The sequence below is a fragment of the Lissotriton vulgaris genome, chromosome 1_1 (genome assembly GCF_964263255.1).
Source record: "Lissotriton vulgaris chromosome 1_1, aLisVul1.2, whole genome shotgun sequence".
Taxonomy (NCBI): domain Eukaryota; kingdom Metazoa; phylum Chordata; class Amphibia; order Caudata; family Salamandridae; genus Lissotriton; species Lissotriton vulgaris.
In genome coordinates, this window is record NC_141685.1 from 678,025,572 (window position 1) to 678,044,169 (window position 18,598).

Genomic DNA, 18,598 nt, shown 5'->3' on the forward strand with positions numbered 1-18,598 from the left:
CAGAAAAATAGGAAATAACTCCTGGACCACTTGAGGGCCAGACAAAGGTTTATCATCTTCCTCTATCTCCAGAGCTGAGTTTTTAATGCAGTTGGGAGCTGCAGTAAAAGGCATGTCCTTGTGTGATTCCAGAGTAGGAGATTCAACCTTCCTATCGAGTTCCCCTCTGGTATCTCTGGATTTCCCCTCAGACAAATAATGTTCAGACTTAGGGGGGGAAGCATTCCTCATATCAGGCGATTTTTGCAGCAATGTCTTTAAAATTTGAGTGACTGATTCCAAAATACAGTCCGAGCTGCCTACAAATTTCCCCAGAAGAAGTAAGATTGAGGCTAGGAGTTGTTCCAGGGCGATCATAGACTCTGAGATCGGCTTTTCTCGTGCTTCCGCAGAGCAACGATTATCCAAGAGATTAAGATCGGGGCTCCTTGAAACATTTAACAAATCGGATATTTCATGGCCATTTAACGAAGGGGTGCTACTATACAGCAGTAGCCCAGAAGGGGTGGCACCCCCTGAAGATTTAAACTGTTCCAAAGTCTCCGCTTTAGCTGGGCTTACGTAGCGTCCCCAAAGTTCCAGGTCAATAGATAGTGCAGACAAATCGCCCCCCGGCCTATCGTTCAAAGGGGACAGAGGCATCGGTGGTATATGCACTGGATCACCTACGGCCATCTCCTTCCCCTCTGTTGAGTCCCGTAAAGAAGACCCCCTACCGTTGATTGTAGGGCCCCTGGATGTACCAGAGTCAGTAGGGGGTCTATGGGGGCTGGTGTATGAACATCCAGGGGTTTAGTCTCAGAGCTTTCTGGAGTAGCAATTTTAGATTTTTTTACAACAGATAGATCCCAAAGTTCGGATAGTTGGCATTGACCTTTCAACGGTGGGTTATTCACGGATTTGTTTCTTGTGCGGGTAGTAGTTAATTTTCTGCCAGGTTTTTCTCCCACTACCCTTCCTGAACGTAGAGTTTTAGACATTTTCCGTACTATTTTCCACAGAGATAAACTTAATCGAAATGGACAGTCCCCAGAGGAGAATGTACAGTGGTAAAATGTTATTATGTAAAAGGATAAAACTTATAAGAACCTGGAGTAACGTCAATCCCTGACCGGCCAAGTCAGTATGAAGGACGGTGTAATAATCTCAGTACACGGATCGTTCTCAAACCAACAAAAATAAAAACATGTTCATCGAGGCAAAAACAAAATGTAAATAACCGGGCCCAGCCCAGCCTACCTCAGCCACTGAGGGCCACAGAGGGCCCGCCCTTTGCCCGGGCTTAGCCCGGCGTCACCCGCGCGCGTCCCGCGATGCGCGTTACCTCAGCGCAATTTGTTCCAGCTGAGGGGGGCGTGGCAGGGAGGTTCTCTGAGCCCAACTGGCTTGTGGGCGTTGATGTTCACTGACCTCCGGGACGGCCAGCAAGCCCTTAGCAGCGAGTGTTTCCCGCGAAGCGGGAAACACGAGAGGTAATTCACAAGCGCTGCCTCAAAGCGCTACAAATGTCAAGGAAGCACTCGCACTTCCAAATAGTGCTACAAAGGTCACAGGAGCCTTGCGAGTTCAACGAGGGCCACACAGCAAAGAATCAATTTTTCCCAAGGCTTAGCAGCCGACTTCTGCAGCAAACAGGCAAGAGAATCCCATATCATACATGTGCATATCATACATGTACATTTGCAATCGGGTTGCATCATTTGTTTTTTATTCTCCATTTATCGTTCAGGGATTGATGCCAATACTCAATTGTAATATTTATGCTCTGAGCCATCAATTGGGTATTGTATCCAAGTAGAGGTACCAGGTTTCTATCAGCCAACTATCATAAATTCTACTGAATGTTTTTTTTTTTACTCCACGTCATCCGTCCTAGACAGACCTTCCCAAAAGTTATGAGTTCGCTCTTAGTAGCTTCTATTTGTAATGTCTGTTGACATATTCTCACATTTAGGTTCACACAAACAGAGTACAATTTCTTTCTGCCCTCTTTGGCCCATTTTAAGTCGCTATGCTGGACCTCATTTTTACTCCATTGTCACACTTTCTGGACCTCTCCCGGACCTTTTCTTTTCCAAAATCTTAATAGAGCCAATTGAACCTGTACATTCCATGATGTCATTCCCAGCTCAAATCTAATTGTCTGGATCTTAGATGAGTCCTGTAATGACATTAGGGATTTTATACATTTATCTTCCTCAGTATCCCATCTGCTTTTAACACTTAGGCAGAGAACTTCTGCTCTTTATTTTAGTTGGGTGGACTGGGGGGGGATTATGGCACTGTAGGCCTTTATCAACGGTCTGTGGGACATTTCCCCATAGACACAGTGACATTTTTTCAATCCACACACTAATATATGGACCTTAGCTTTCAGGGCCTCCAGGTGTGAGTGCCGCTTTAGGGACCTATCAAACCAGACTCCCAAGATATTTGTATTCGTTCACTATTTCCAGTTTTGTTGGGCTGGAATACCAATCGCACTGCTGATCTTTTTCCGAAGCATAACATTTTGGTTTTATCCATGTTCACAGTTAAATGCTTTGCCACACAATAGTCTCTGAATGCATTTAATTTTCTTTTTAGGCCCACCTCTGTTTGGTCAAGGAATATTGAATCATCTGCCTACAGTAAACACGATAATTGTTTTCCGTTCATTATCGGTCTTGCACATTTATCTACCTCCAACAGAGATGCCAGATCTGCTCAAAATATGAAAAAAAAGTAGAGGGGCCAGCACACAGCCCTGTCTTAGACGGCTATTAATCGCTATTTTCCGTGTCAATGTCCCAACCGTATCCATATTAATTGGACTCAAAGTCACACAGCTTTATTTGATCTTTTGTAAATAGACCATAAAAGCACAATAGCTCATATAAAATAATTTCAAGTTATTAAATACATATTTACATTGGTTAAAATATGTATTAAACAAGTTTGCTGTGATCAGAAATAGGACCTTTAAAATCATTTGTATAAAAGGAGAGAACGGTTCATAATTAAAAATTACACACTACTACCAACAAGTGGTCCCACCTTTTTCCTCTTTCTAAAACAGGCCCAAAGAAATGAAGCAACACAAACACATACAAATGGGTCTGGTAAAGCCTTTAGAAAATACATGGCGACCCGGCATTGTCTAAATTTATGGTGCGTAAGAATTGGAAGTATAAATATTTTCCTTTCCTCAAAGTAGTTATCACAAAATAGTATAATATGTAGGTCCGAGTGGACAGCATGGTTGTTACAGGGGCAGGGAGCAAGATCTGCTAATCTATATTTATTTTGTGGGTAGGCCAAGAGTATCGGGATCATATTCAATCTGAAGCGTAATATTATGAATCTGTGCTGCGAATTGTTTATGCGAGATAAATAATTAAAACCCTCTCCTGATAATGGTGGAACCAGGTCGTATGCAATAGAAGACTGATAGATCCATTTTCTTTCCCTAAGGGCTTGCTCTGCTCTTTGGGAATATAGATCCGTTAACCTTTTCTTCTTGACTTCTTTGCAAGTGTCGGGGTCCTGAAAAAGTTTTGCCATCCCTAGGGTTTTCAGTACTGTTTCTACATAATTTAGCCACCTGATCTTTTTATAATGATCTGGAATACAGCATTCTCTTATAATCGTTTGTGTCAGGTGGACTGTAGTTCTCTGCCATATTGACAACCACAGGAGGACTGGGGTCATCCTTATGGAGTCACTGAAATACGGAAGCCCCACTTCAAGATGTAAGATGTGGTTTGAGTCTCATTGTGGTAAAGACACACAATTTAAAAAAAGATTCTTCTTTTTGCTGTAACGTACCAATGTTAACCATCCCCCAAACACCTGCTCCATATGTAACGGCTGATTTTACTTTAGCTAAATATGTTTTTAAGTGCATCCAATGGGCTTCCGCCCAACTTTTTTGCGAATCTCTTAACAGTGTTGAGGCTTCTTTGCATGCCCTGGCCTCTTGTTTTTACTAATTTAGACCAGGAGTGGTCCTTGTTAAAGAGCACTCCTAGATATGAAAAGGAGTCCACCACCTTAATTTCCTTGCCCTCCATCTGGAAGTGGCAATGTTTCTCACCTCTAGCCTCTCCATCCACAATTATAAATGATTTTGTTTCATTGACTTTCAGGTCAAGGGAAGCCATAAAGATGGAGTAAGCTTTGATTAGTTTTTGTAAGGCCAACCCAGTTCTTGCCATCAGTTCCGCATCATCGGCGTATGCCAGAATCGGGAGGGGGTTTTGATCAAATTTTGGCACATCCAATGAAAGAGCAGACAGGGAGGACTCTACACCGTTCGTATAGTATACCCAATTCCGTTTGTGTTACAACAAATAGTCCTTCTGGGATGTCATATTTTCTCAGGGTCTCACACAGGCACTTCCGATCTACCAGGTTGAATGCCGCATGGAAGTCTAGAAAACAAAAGTACCCACTCCCTCGCGACCGCCCATGGGGCCAAACAGTGGTCAATCATAGTGGCCTTCCATAAAGCCACTCTGTTCAACAGCACAATCGACCAATGCTCCACCCAATCCTTCATTCTACCCAGAATTATTTTAGCAAAGACTTTCTCACCCACATCCAGCAAGTTAATTGATCTATAGATTTTCGGGGCTTTCGTATCTCCATTCTTATTTATAGATCTAATTACTGCCCCCCTCCAATTGTTGGGGCTTTGGCCCGATTCTAACATGGCCAAGAATATTTGTAATAGGAATTCACCCCACCCGTTTAGCTGTGCTTTTATTATGATGGCGGGAAGGTTATCCGGTCTTCCTGCACCGGTTAACTTTAGCTTTCTTATAGTATGCTTTACATTTTCTACTGTGAAGTACGTTTATATATCTTCAACTACCCCTCCCCAATGTCATTTTTCGCTTACTTCAGATGCTTTACTTGTACCATACAGTTCACCTAAGTACTCTTCCCATGCTGCTTCTTCCACTACACAGCTCATAGGCCCGGGGGGCTGTGCTGAGGCTTCCTGTATCAGCTTCCAAAACACCCGTACATTTTTTGCTTCAATGGTTTCTAACAGATTTTCCCAGCATTTCTCTTTATAAATCCTCTTCTGGTTCCTTATTAACATTTTATAATCCTTCCTCAACTTGTTCAGTTTTATAAATCTACCCCGGTCATATCTAGCTCTAAAGTTTCTCTCCTTATCAACCTTTTCTTATTCATACATTCCACATTAAACCACTTTGTTCGCCTTTCTTGCCTTGTTCGCTTCTCAACAGGGCATACTTTCTTATTTTGTAATTGTACTCTGAGACATTGTACATGTTCTATTGCTTCTTCAAATTATTCCAATTTCTGACCCCTAACAAATGTCAAGTTTAACGTCTGTTGAAAGTTAGCCAATTTTACCAAATATGTATCTGTTAATCTTGTTGTCAAGCGCTTAGGGTACTCTAATTGTTGAGTAATTACTATAACCCGGTGGCTCTTAGGTCCACTAAATAATTTAAATTGCAAGGGATTATGATCACTACCTTCTCTTTGAATAATCCAGAACCCTTTTACTGTTGCAAAATTCCATCCATGAAGAAAGACCTAATCAATAGGGCAATGTTGTGTGCCTATCTTAAAAGTTTGTTTTGCTGGCAATTGGTTACTATCCTACCATTCAGACTGAATAACCCATTTGCCTCCAAATACTTCCCTAATGCTATATCTTGTCTAGAAGAAATACAGTCAGGGAAGTCCGCTAACATTATATTATATACCCTATACTCCTCTTGGCACCCCCACTGCATGTAGACATTTGTAAGTACCAAGTTTTCATACGTCCTATCTGTGACCCACAAGGACACCCTGCAAGCAAGCAACCATTTGCATTTTACATTTACTTTTTCGCAATCCGGGTTGATATGAGTGTCATAATCCCACCCCCCCCCCCCTCATTCCCCCCGTCCCCCTCTCCCCCGGACGACCAACATTTATTTTTCGTAGATGGCCTATGGAGTTATGGCCTATGGAGTTGGACAACGCCTTCCATTACTGGGGTTTTGTTGCATAGCCAAGTTTCTTGTAAGCATAATCTTTACACTCTGGGCTAGTTTTTTTTATACTTTTTACTTTTAACAGTACTCCAAGCCCATTTATGTTCCATGATGTGATTGTAAGGCTATGCAATAGCCCATTCTCCTAATTAATTTCAATTAGGCAATCAACCTCCTCCTGATTCCACTGGGGCCGGCCTAAATGACTATTTTCTAGACTCCAGTTACCCAAAATTTACTAATTTCTGAGTTATCAACAGCTATTTTGATGTTTTCTCTTCCCTGCACTCTTCAGCTATCCACCGTACCTGCTTTTTTCCTAGACCTGCTTGACATGTCAGAAAGACTCTTCCTTGTTGACTTCCCTCCTCCAGTTCCACTTCTGGGATGAACCTTATCCCTTCTTTTAGTGCCTCCTTTTCTGATTTTACAATGGCTTCCTTTACCAGGCCTGAATACACTAAGACCGTAGTAATTTCCTTCCCTTTAGTATTGTGACCGGAACCCGCCTATCTCGAATTGTTCGCCCCAATTTCTCTTAAACTTGGACATTTTGAGAAAGAAAATAGGTCGGACCGATTTAGGGGTAGGATCGTCCTTGTTATTTTGTTCCTCCTCCTCTATTTGGGATGGTTCTTAATGCAACCACAAATTACCCTCCTGTTTTCATTTCTACAGTGTGGACATTCCCTCTTCCCTGCCAAATCTTCTTACTGGTAATTACTTTTCATTTTCTACCTCCTTCGACTATGTTCCTGATGTTATCATTTCCTCCCAGATCCTTTTTCGCAAGTTTTATCCTTTATACCCTCCCTGCCATTCTTTAAAGTGGTTTTTGATTGACCCACTTCAACATTCATCTGCATTTCTCTTGGTAAACTATTCCTTTCCCCTATTTTCCAACTAATTCTTGGCGCTCTCCTCTTTTGAGCTGTTGCTCATCGTAAACCCCCTTCCTCCTTCCCTTTCCTTAATACCTTTAACTTCTCCTGTTGCCGTACCTTCCTTCCTATTTTTCTCTGTGGGTTATAATGCCTATACCAAGTGTGTTCTCCCCATCGCTTTATCAACATCGGACCTCTTGAGATATACACATTCTGAAATTCATCTTGCTGCGTGGTTTCCCCGACACTGCTCAGGTTCTGGGTATCAGAATCCAGTCTTACTATAGTTGGTATTAAGCCCCTAATACCTTGTAATTCACCCACAATCTTCTGCAATTGAATTTTTGGGGTTTTAAAAATATTATTGTTTAACATAGTAACTTCTAACAACCCTTGCACAGTTTTTTGCAACATAAGAATTATGTTCAGCATTGAGGCCGAGGGAGTTGCTGAGATATCTAGGCCCAATGTAATGTTACGCAATGATCAGTAACCTCGTACTCTTTTTGCTGCTCTTTATTAGTGTTCTGGATTTTTAATGGGGATTGTATACTCTTAAAGTGCTTCCCCACAAAGTCCTTTATTGACTTCGACACTAACGCTCCCCATTTCACTCCAGGTTGGGTGTTTCTAATTACGACTTTCTTCTTTATATTTCTCCTTGATTACCTCTTTTCTCATTCTCTGGAGCTTCCTATACTCTCTGCCAATTTCCCGTTTTCAGTTGAGGACTCCTTGATCGTCGGGCAATGCTCTTTTTGCGCTTTACATACTTTATTCTTCCTTGAGGCCTTCTTTTGGTATCACGTGCTTGTTATGAAATTGTTTATAGATTTGGGTTTAGTTTGCAGATCTCGATCTTTCAGCACTTTCACACCAAAGTGTTGCTTCACTGTTAGCCTCCACCACCCTTTCAGGCTACTACTTGGCATGAATACTTCTACTGCATTAATTAATACAAATGGGAACGTTTATATTTCATAAGTACCATAACATCAAGGTACAACAACACTTAGCTCTACTGTGCCGATAGTTGACTGACCATGTCCTATATTAGGGCGCTGAAATGCCACCGAGGCCTCTTTTCCTTATTTAACTTTCCAAACACCAGATAAACTCTTGTATTATTTAACGTCCTATATGCTGCATTTTCCCCCTGTTGCAGCTTTGCCTGTTGACGCTACCATGCACCAAGCCTCACACCAACTGTCACAGCCCTGCTGCAGAGGCTTTTAGTCAGGCAAGGGGGAGCAATGACTGAGCGCCAGGGTCTTAATAGCGGTACAAAAGGGGGTGGTGATGGACGGAGCATCTGAATCAATCAAACACTCACACCCAGTCAAAAGATCTGTGTTTAATCCATCACCGTTCTTTAGCCTACTCTGCCACCCCAGTTCAGACATGGCTATATGCAAATCAGTCTGACCCTGTGCCTCATGAGAACAGTCCAGCCCGAACTGCCAAGCCATGTCTTCCCTGGACCGGAAACAAGCTTCCGAGGACCGGTTTCTGGCATTCCAGCCGTCTTCAGCCCGGCTTGCTTGAATCCAGTGGCAAAGTGAGCAAGGGACTCACGTCTGAGTATCCCTGCCACACTTATGGCGGCCAAAAGCGGTACAAAAGGGGGTGGTGATGGACGGGGGTGAGTGTTTGATTTGTTCAAGCGCTCCGTCCATCATCCGCTTTTGTATCGCTTAATAGCCCCATGGCTCCCTTTCCTTAAACGCTTGCCTTTCGCTTTCCCCCAGTAACTTCCAGCCGGTGCCACAACAAGGTGATGGAAGGAATGCTCGAATTATTCTCAGCCACTGGCAATTGCTCTGGGACTCATTCAAGCTCCTTTTTTTTATCGAGCTAGAGGCCCACGCTATGCAAATCAGTCTTGGTACTGCTCCAACAGGAACAGTCCAGCCCGAACCACTCCATATTTGAACGAAGCAAGCCCAGACTGGTTTCGGCCTATGTAGGTCTCATTAGTGAGGTATAGGTTGAGTCCAAAGGCACAGTCAATCCAAGATTCACAACTGGGCCTTTCCATAGCATTTACAACATGATAAAGGGCTTATTCTGAGTCCCACCCAAAATATCAGATGGGGCGCAGACATGGATTGCATCCAATTTGACATTTTAAGCTCCCTGCAGATTTCACATTGACAAAGTTTTTTTTTTCCTCCTAGGCAAACAACTCCAGGGAAGCTGTCTAAAGGAGGGGAAAATGCGGGTTATCATATGTTACAATCAATCTCTGAAGCGTGGCAGAAAATCCACGGAGCCTAGTAAGGTTAATCCCAGTGATTTGAGGCTCTGTAATTTTGAGTAATTATGAAAATGGTTCTAAGTCAATGACATTGAAGCGGCCAGAAAAATAGACTCGGTAGATAAAATACAATAAAATTCCAGTGTGACAACAGAAACAGTAGTGCAGCGGGGGAGCAAGTTTAGAGAAAATGATTATAGCTTGTTAAAAAAGCACATTTATCTAAAATGCTAATTGCTAAATTTTAAAACTCTGTGCATGTGAAGGAATATGAAATTAAAGGCTAAGTTGGTACCTTACCTTGATACTTGCAGACAGCACAAGTACACCAAACAGAATATAGCATGGACGATTGATGGCCGCTAAGCACTGGTATGCCAACAATAAAAAGTCATGCATTAGGTGCAGAAAAAAGTAATTGCAGTGTGCGGAGTCCACTGTTTCGGTCAGCGACTATAAAAGCAACACAAAATAGAAAGCATATTGTGATATTAATCAAATAAATACAAGATAACATTTTCCAGGTAAAAGTACCACCATATACAATTTTAGATTGAATAAAATCTCTGTGTGAAGTCAATTGTAAGATTTAAAACACGATTTTAAAAGCAAAACTTTATAAAAATATAATTTTGTTATAAAATTCAAAGTTTCCTGACCAGTTATAGTTAATAGACAGCTAGGCAAAGATGTACGAAGGCAACTATCCTGATTGTACTCCATGTTTGAATGCTAGCGCAGGGATTTGGAATTCCTACAGCCAGACGCCCAGGACATATTGATTGGTGTCAAGGGCAACATGCTTTTATGTGGATTTTGTCCTTGGAACAAGTAGGCCCAGCCCCCTGCAGCACAAACCTTTTGGCTGCCAGTGTGCACTACCACATTATGGATCCGGTAAGGGCACTGCCTGCATGCAAGGTAATATTTTGTCCATATGTGAATGCTGTTCAAACTTGTTTTTATGGCTCATTAATGCAAAGCCTTTATTATTAGGGTGAGCGCTCTACGTAAATGTTGTACGCTCTAACTGCACTACTGACAATGGTTCCAGTATAAAAATGTGTACACACATTTTTAAAGTTTAGCAATATGAGGCAATATCTAATGCTTCTTGAATGCTCTGATCTGATACAAATAGTTGCAGAAGCTTGAAAGCAAGATTGATGATTCTTTGCTTTCAAAATAAAATGTTGACCAAAAGATGAAAGCAGGAAAAAAACATTTAGCTGAACTATTGTAAAATTTCAGGTACCCTTTCTTTGCTGCATCATTTAGTAACGCGTTGGTGCATGCTAGTATTTTCCAAAAATATTCATTGAAAATCAATGTAACCAGTTTCAATAAGATTATGGGAAAGAAAAATAAACAAGCATTGGCAAAATCGGTAGGTCTGAAATTGGTAGTCCGCTTTTTAGTTTTGTCAATGTTGACTTGTTTTGCCATGGTTTTTGCAAAATGTTATTGGTATGGGAGCTGCATGCCCTCACGATTATAATAAACCTTGGCAAAAGCAAAAATAGTTTGGGAAAAGATTATATACAGGGATCTAGTAAATGGCAGGTCGATCTTGTCCAGGTAGGTTTCGCATCTTGGTTGACATTTGTTGTTCAATAGAAGTCAGATAGACTGCCACTACTAGTGGAGGTCAGTACCTCCCTCCACTCATTAGTCCAGAAAGCGTCTTTGACCCCTTTTACTGAAGAAGCAGTGTTAAGCTCTGGGCATTGCCAAAGATCAGAAGCCCCTAGTTCCAAAAGGGATTGCTTAATGTAGCTTAGCCACTGCAAAGTGTTAACACACCTGGGGGTTAGGAGAATATCCTTTAATCAATTCCTAAAGCATTCCAGCTCAGGGACCAGCCATAATCTCAGCCAGTATAAGATTGGATCTGTTGGATCTGGGGGTCTCTAGTTGGCAATGGTATTCACCTTTGTCCAAATAGGGACCCTTACTTCTAAGTCAGGATAATGGGATTACACTCCTAAATAACCCCTGCTCTCCCCCTTTGTAGCTTGGCTCGAGCAGACAGGCTTATCTCAGAGGCAGTGTGTTCAGCATTTGTGAATATGCACAGTAATACAGTGAAAAAACTACAGATGGACACAGCACAGTTTTTATAAAAATAAGTATTCTTATATAGACTTAACACAAGACCACAAATGACAAAAATCTACAATACTATACTTAAAGATGATTAAAGTTGCTTAGTTCAAGTAGATCATCAATGCGACAAAGTTCTCAACAAAGTACCTGGATGCGTAAAGCAAAGTAAACAAAAGGGGAGATGCGTCGATTCCGTGATCCGGGGAGGTGATACGTCATGCCTCAATGCTTGGGCAGAGTAGGGAATACGTCGTGATCCTTACCGGTGCGGAGGTTATGCGTATATTCTCGGCCTGCGGTCCTGTTGCGCTGCGCAAGATGGCGCCTCGATGCGATGTTGCGGTGTGAGAAGATGGTGCCCTTGACGTGATGACGATGTGTAGGAATCCTGTCAACCTTGCGACGACTCTGTACTTTGGAGCCGCGACAGGCCCTGCGACGCGCTTCTCTGGTGATGTGATGGTGACTCTCTCGATGGCGTCACGCTTCTCCGGTGATGCAACAGCAGGCAGCTTCGATGAACACATGCTTCCAGGGAGAGGCGGCGAAGGCTCTCTTCTCCGGCGATGCGACGATTTCAGCTGCGGCAGCGACACGCTTCTTCTTGATGCCTCGCGCTTCCAGCTCCCAGCAAATGTCTGTAGTCCGTGTTCCCTGCAAGGAAATTCAGGGGGGAGCTGGAGGTGAAGTCTTTTGTCCCTGAGACTTCAGCAGGCGGCAAGCACAGTTCAAGCCCTTGACGAATATTCAGTAGATAATGAAAGTCCTTAAAAAGTTCTTTCTCCTTTCCTTGGCAATGAAGCAACCACTGCAGGCCAACCCAGCAAACAGCACAATAGCAGAGGGGCAGTAAAACTCCTGCAGCTTCCTTGGTTCTACTCCTTGGCAAAGGTTTCTTGTTCCAGAAGTGATCTAATTTCTTGGGATCAGGGTCCCAATATTTACTCCCCAAAATCCATTGGTCTCTGAAGGCAGAGGCCTCTGCCTAGTCCAAACCAGTTCCTGAGCACTTTGTTTACATGACTCTCTTCTTCCTTCCACTGTGCAGGGCAGAGACATCAGCCGCCCCACAGGAGCCAGCACAGGGGAGGGAAGTCACAGCTCTGGAGCACTTTTTTGACATGATTCCTTCTCTCCTTTCACAGTGCAGGGCAGAGACATCAGACACACCACAGGGGGTGGATCCAGCATTGTAGAGGGAAGGCCCAGCCCTATTCAGGTCCCAGGTGCAACTCCTCCCTCCCATCTAGATGCAGATCTCGATATTCACCACTTGGCTGTCCCAGCCTGTCTCCTGGAACCCCCCAGCCCTATCACTCACAAACCCAGACAAGGAATACACAACCTAGCAGAGACAGGCCTGGACAGTTAGACAAGAAAATGCCTACTTTCTAAAAGTGGCATTTTTAAACACAGAATACTAAAACTAACTTTACTAAAATATATATTTTATCATATCTCATATCATTTTATCATATCCTCGCTGTGATAGAGTCCCATGGGATCCTTGTCACGTCATATGCTGACGACACCCAACTTGTCGTCTCCATTGACAAAAACTACATGGATACAGAGCTGCGATTTCGGAATTGTCTCACCGAGGTATTCCAGTGGCTGAATAAAAACCACTTGAGATGCAACAGTGGGAAAACCGAAATCATACCATTGGGTAAAAATGTATCCTTCTGCCCGAAAGATTGGTGGCCCAAAGACTCAGAGGCCCCGCCTAGTGTGGTGTCTTCTGCGCGCAACCTGGGTGTGCAATTTGATGCATCCCTTTCCTTTGACGATCACGTCAGGATTACGGCTGGTTGCTGCTTTGGACTAATTAAATCTCTAAAGAAATTCTTTGACTTCCTCCCCATCACCGCTAGGAAATCGGTCGTGGTAGCACTAATACTCTCCCGACTCGATTACTGCAATGGATTAATGGCAGGAGTGAAAAAGTCCACCCTTAAGAAGTTGCAAAGTATACAGCACGCGGCTGCAAGATTAGTGTTGAAACTCCCCAGAAAATCTTCGGCCTCAGCAGCATTGAACTCCCTCCACTGGTTGCCACTTCATAAGAGAATTCGTTTTAAACTTTTACTTACAGTGTTCAAATCCCTGAAAAATACAGGTCCTCATTACCTTATCAATCGCTTCACTCATTACAACCCCGTACGATGTCTGAGATCCTCAGGGGCCAACCTCACGAAGATCCCGAGGTTCAAGTACAAAACCAGGGGTGGAAAAACCTTCACAGTCCTGGCAGCAAGGGCTTGGAACAACTTGCCCGTAAATCTCAGACTGATCGAGACTGAGAGTCTCTTCAGGAAACTACTGAAGACATGGGTATATCAGCAATCAGATACCTATGTATTGGCAGCTATTTAGATCTTTCACCACCTATCTCCCACACGCATGCTCAGCGCCAAGATGCTCCTTCCGGAGCGAAAGTTTGCGCTTTACAAATACCCACAAATATCAAAATATCATTCTGAGTTCAGCCATACTAAATTCAAATTTCTACCATGATCCCTGAGTCAGTTAGGATTATAAGAATAATAATCTAACTGCCCATTCTAGCCTATGGAGAACAGGTAGCCTTGCAATAGTGAACAACGAAAATGGCTGGAAGTGAGTCCCAAATAAGTATGGTCTCAACTTCTTCAGTACCCAGACCACAGCGAATGCCTCACACTCAATTGCACTCCACCTCTGTTCCCGTGGAAGTAACCTCCTACTGATAAAGGCTACAGGTTGGTCTAGGCCCTCCTCATTAATCTGTGATAGAACAGCCCCCACACCATGCTCTGAAGCGTCTGTCTGTACAATTAATTATTTTGAGAAGTTTGGCGCCTGAAGCACGGGTGCTGTGCACATGGTAGTCTTCAGGGCGTCAAAAGCCTTCTGACTGGTGTCAGTCCAGTTCACTTTCTTGGGCAGCTTCATGGAAGTCAGCTCAGTCAAGGGTGCAACAATATTGCCATACGCATTGACAAACCCCCTGTAGTACCCCGTGAGTCCTAAAAAGGCTCTAACCTGTGTCTGAGTCTGGGGGTTCCCATGTCAGAATGCTATCGATCTTGGGTTGTAGGGGCACCACCTGGCCTCTTCTACCGGGTTGCCCAAGTACACCATGGAACCCTGCCCGATCTGGCACTTACTCGCCTTGATTATGAGGCCTGCCTTCCCAGAGGTGGTGCAGATGTTCTTCCCAACTGGCGCTGAACACTGCAATGTCATCCAGGTAGGCGGCACTGAAATCCTCCAGTCCAGCCAACACCTGGTTGACCTACCTCTGAAAGGTGGAAAGGGTATTCTTCATTTCAAAGGGCATAACCAGGAATTGGTAGTGCCCATCTGGTGTGGAGAATGCTGTCATCTCCTTAGCCCCATCAGTCAAGGCGATCTGCCAGTACCCAGACGTCAACTCAAACGTGCTGAGGTAGCGAGCAGCCCCTAATCGATCAATCAGCTCTGGGGATGGGGTGTGCGTCAGTCCTGGTGACGGAATTGAGCCCTTTGTAGTCCACACAGAGCCGGAGTTCAGGTGTGGCACCCGGCGCGGCAGCCTTTGGGACCAAGACCACAGAGCTGGCCCAAGGACTTTTTGATGACTCCATTACACCTAAAGCAAACATCTTGGAGACCTCCTTCTTAATGTAAGCTCTGACCTTGTCAGTCACTCTGTAAGCCTTGTGCTTCACAGGAGGACTGTCTCTAGTGTCCACATCATGGACGCACCATTCAGTGATACCTAGAGCCGAGGAAAATAGATCAGAGAATTGCCTCAACAGTAGGCAACAATCTTGCTGCTGAGGCTGACTCCATCCACTGACCCATCTTGCTCTGTTGCAGACAGGAGGTCAGGAACAGGCTCGGTCTCCTTCTCCATTCCATCATCTGTTGCTAGGAGCATACCCACTTCGGACCTTTCTAAGTTGGGCTTTAGGCTGCAAACATGTAGGACCCTCAAAGGTTTCCTTTGAGACCGCAAGTTCATCAAATAGGTGACATCACTCTTGCACTCCACCACCTCAATTGGACCAGTCCATCTTTCCTGGAGCACACAAGGCTCCACAGGGGACATGACCCAAACTTTCTGTCCAGGTTGAAGCTCAATTAGAGTGGCATTCTGATCGTACCACCGCTTCATTTCCTCCAGGCTGGCTTCCAGATTCACCTGAGCGAGATCTCTGAATTGCCGAGTCTGGTTCCTGAAAGTCAGCATGTAATTATATACATCCTGGGGAGGCTTCCTGGGAGATTGCTCCCAGCCTTCCTTGATTAGACTCAAAGGTCCTCCTACTGGGTGTCCGTACAAAAGTTCAAAGGGGCTGAACCCTAGGGACTTTTGTGGGACCTCATGGCAGGCAAACAGACGGCATGGCAACAGGACATCCCACTTACCCCTCATTGGTTCTTCAAGACCCATGCTCATGCCTTTAAGGGTCCGGTTGTATCTTTCAACCAGCCCTTTTACTTGTGGGTGGTAAGGAGTGGTGAACTTGTAGGTAACGCCACACTCCATCCACAGAGACTTCTTATAATTGGAAATGTTTGTACCTCGGTCAGACACCACCTCTCTGGGGAACCCCACACGGGGAAAGATCCCCATCAGTGCACGTCCCACCACAGTAGCCTTCACTGTCCTGAGCGGAATGGCATCCGGGTAGCATGGTCCACCAAGACCAGGATAAACCTGTTGCCCATGGCTGTCTTGGGGTCCAGTGGCCCCACAATCTCAATGCCCACCCGTTTAAAGGGAGTACTCACTACAGGGAAAGGTCGGAGAGGGGCCTTGTGCCTCCTTCCACTTTTCCTACTTGCCTGGCAAGTTTGACAGGTCCTACAATGAGTATCTGAACTCTTCTGCATCTGGGGCCAATACAAGTGGGACACAAGCCTTTCAAAGGTCTTGTTCTGCCCCAGATGACCAGCTAAAGGAACATCATGAGCCAAACCCAGTAGGAAGGCTCTGAAAGGCTGGGGTACCACCAGCTCACGGGCTGACCCAGGCTCAGCAACCTTAGGCTCGCTATACAGGAGACCGTTCTCCCAGTAGATCCAATGTGATCCAGACTGATCACCTGCTGCCTGGTTTGTGGCCTGTTGCCTAAAACCCACAAGAGAAGGGCACGTCTACTGCTCTTCACAAAATTCCTCCCTGGAGGGACCCCCTTCTTGCTGCCAATGGGTCAGCTCAGGTAAGTTCCCCAGTTCAGAAACTTTCTCCCCTGTAGGTTCCAGGGCATCCCCCTCAAGGTCTGCCTCCTCCTGGACCATGGGAACAATGGGGGCTGGTTTCTCACACCCCCTACCTCTTCTCTTTAAGGCAGGTCCCTGGGCCATACTTTCAGGCTCCAAGGTCTCTTGAACATCCTTAGCTGCCATAGACAGAGTGGTCACACATGCCCACTCAGGCAGACCTAACATCTCTAAATGCGCCTTCTTCTCCACCTTTACCCAAGGGGAGCTTTCTAAGTCATTGCCTAACAGACAATCAACAGGCATGGCTGGCCTCACAGCTACTTGAAGAGTACCAGAGACCCCCCTCCACTCAAAGGGAACTTGAGCCACCTTGCAGTGGCTCTCTGTGTTGTCAGTGGCAACACCTGGGAAGAATGCTTTGGGGACCACCTGCTCTTCAGACACCAAGTGACAATTGAAAACTGTCACACTGGCTCCGGTGTCTCTCAGAGCCTCCACTCTATGGCCATTGATGGTCACCCACTGCCTGTATTTCTTAGTGTTATCAGGCAGCTGAGGTCTAGGGACCATCTCAAACTCTCCTAATGAGACAAGGGACATTTCTGCGGGACCCCACCCACCTTGGGCACCCATCTCCTCCCCACCCAGTGCTACACTGGCCATCTGATGGGGTGGCACATACCGACCCTTTTGGGGGCACTGGGGATCATACCAACAGTGTCAGGTAACAGGCCCACTATGAACAGGTTTACCTGTCGGGTCCTGACTTCTTCTCAAGGAGAGGCTGGGAATCCTTACCTTGGTACCCTTGGGAATTACTTTGGGGCCCTTTCCGGATCTCCCTCTGTTTACCCTTGTCCCCCTACTCTTCTGCTGGGGACCCTGCCCACCTTTGGCGGAGTCTCCCACAAGACCCTGGTAATGACCCTGCGGTCCGCCTCTTCAGCAAGTTTTCTAGAGTTAGTCAACTTGCTATCAATAAGGTGCTGGTGTAGCTCTGGAAAACAATTAGCATACAAGTGCTCCCTAGCAATCAAATCATAGAGCGCTTGAAAATTATTCACATTGCTACCCCTCACCCAACCATCCATAGCTTTGAAAAAGAAAGATACATATTCTACCCAAGTGGTTCCCTCCAACTTCTTACAACTCCTGATCCTCTGTCTATAGAGTTCTGGAGTTAAACCATACCTTGTCATCAGTGCTTCTTTCATGTGGGCAGAAGACATCCTAAGAAATGCATACTGACTGCTAAAGCCAGCTACTTTTCTTTACGTAGCACCAATTCCAATAGAAACTCTAAAGAAATATTTAATATAGTTGATGAACTCTCCAACCCAGAGAGAATCCTATTAAAGGTTCCTCCATCCCAGACACTGTGCGATGCTCTCAATTATTACTTCATTGATAAAATCACTACCATAAAGGATAATATCCCTAAGCATCCTTTCATTCCTAGCTCCCCTGCTCTGCCTACTAGTAATATAACACTTAATCACTTTCCTAGTATTAATACTGAAACCTTCCAGAAACTCCTAACTAAGGTCAAATCGGGTGCCCCCTCTGACTGCTGCCCGCCCCACATATTCAAAGATTGCCTTACAGTTCTCTCTGGCCCTGTTCTTACCCTCCTGAATGTCTCATTATCTACTGGCCAAGTTCCTAGGGCTTTTAAGAAAGCCATAGTGGTACCCCTCTTAAAAAAACTTGGAGCTGATCCTACGCTCCTATCCAATTATCGCCCTATTTCCTTGCTTCCGTTTCTTGCCAAGATATTGGAGGCCCAGATAGCGAGCAGCCTTTCTGATTTTTTGGAGGAATCCAATTATCTCGATCCTCATCAGGCAGTGTTTCGGGTGGCTCACCACCGAAACGGTCATATTGGCAGTCCTGGATACTCTCCGGTATCGGGCTGATATGGGCTCTCCCCATGCTTTGGTACTGCTGGACTTATCTGCGGCGTTCGACACGGTCACCCATGCTATTTTGGTCGACCGTGTCGGACTTGCGGGTATTGGAGGCGTGGCTGCTGGCTGGCTTGCTTCATTCCTGGATGACGAGTATCAGGCAGTTCGCCAAGGGACTTTTCTGGCACCACCGCCGACGGGATCGTCACTCTCTCCGCATTTGTTTAATATTTACATTTCTCC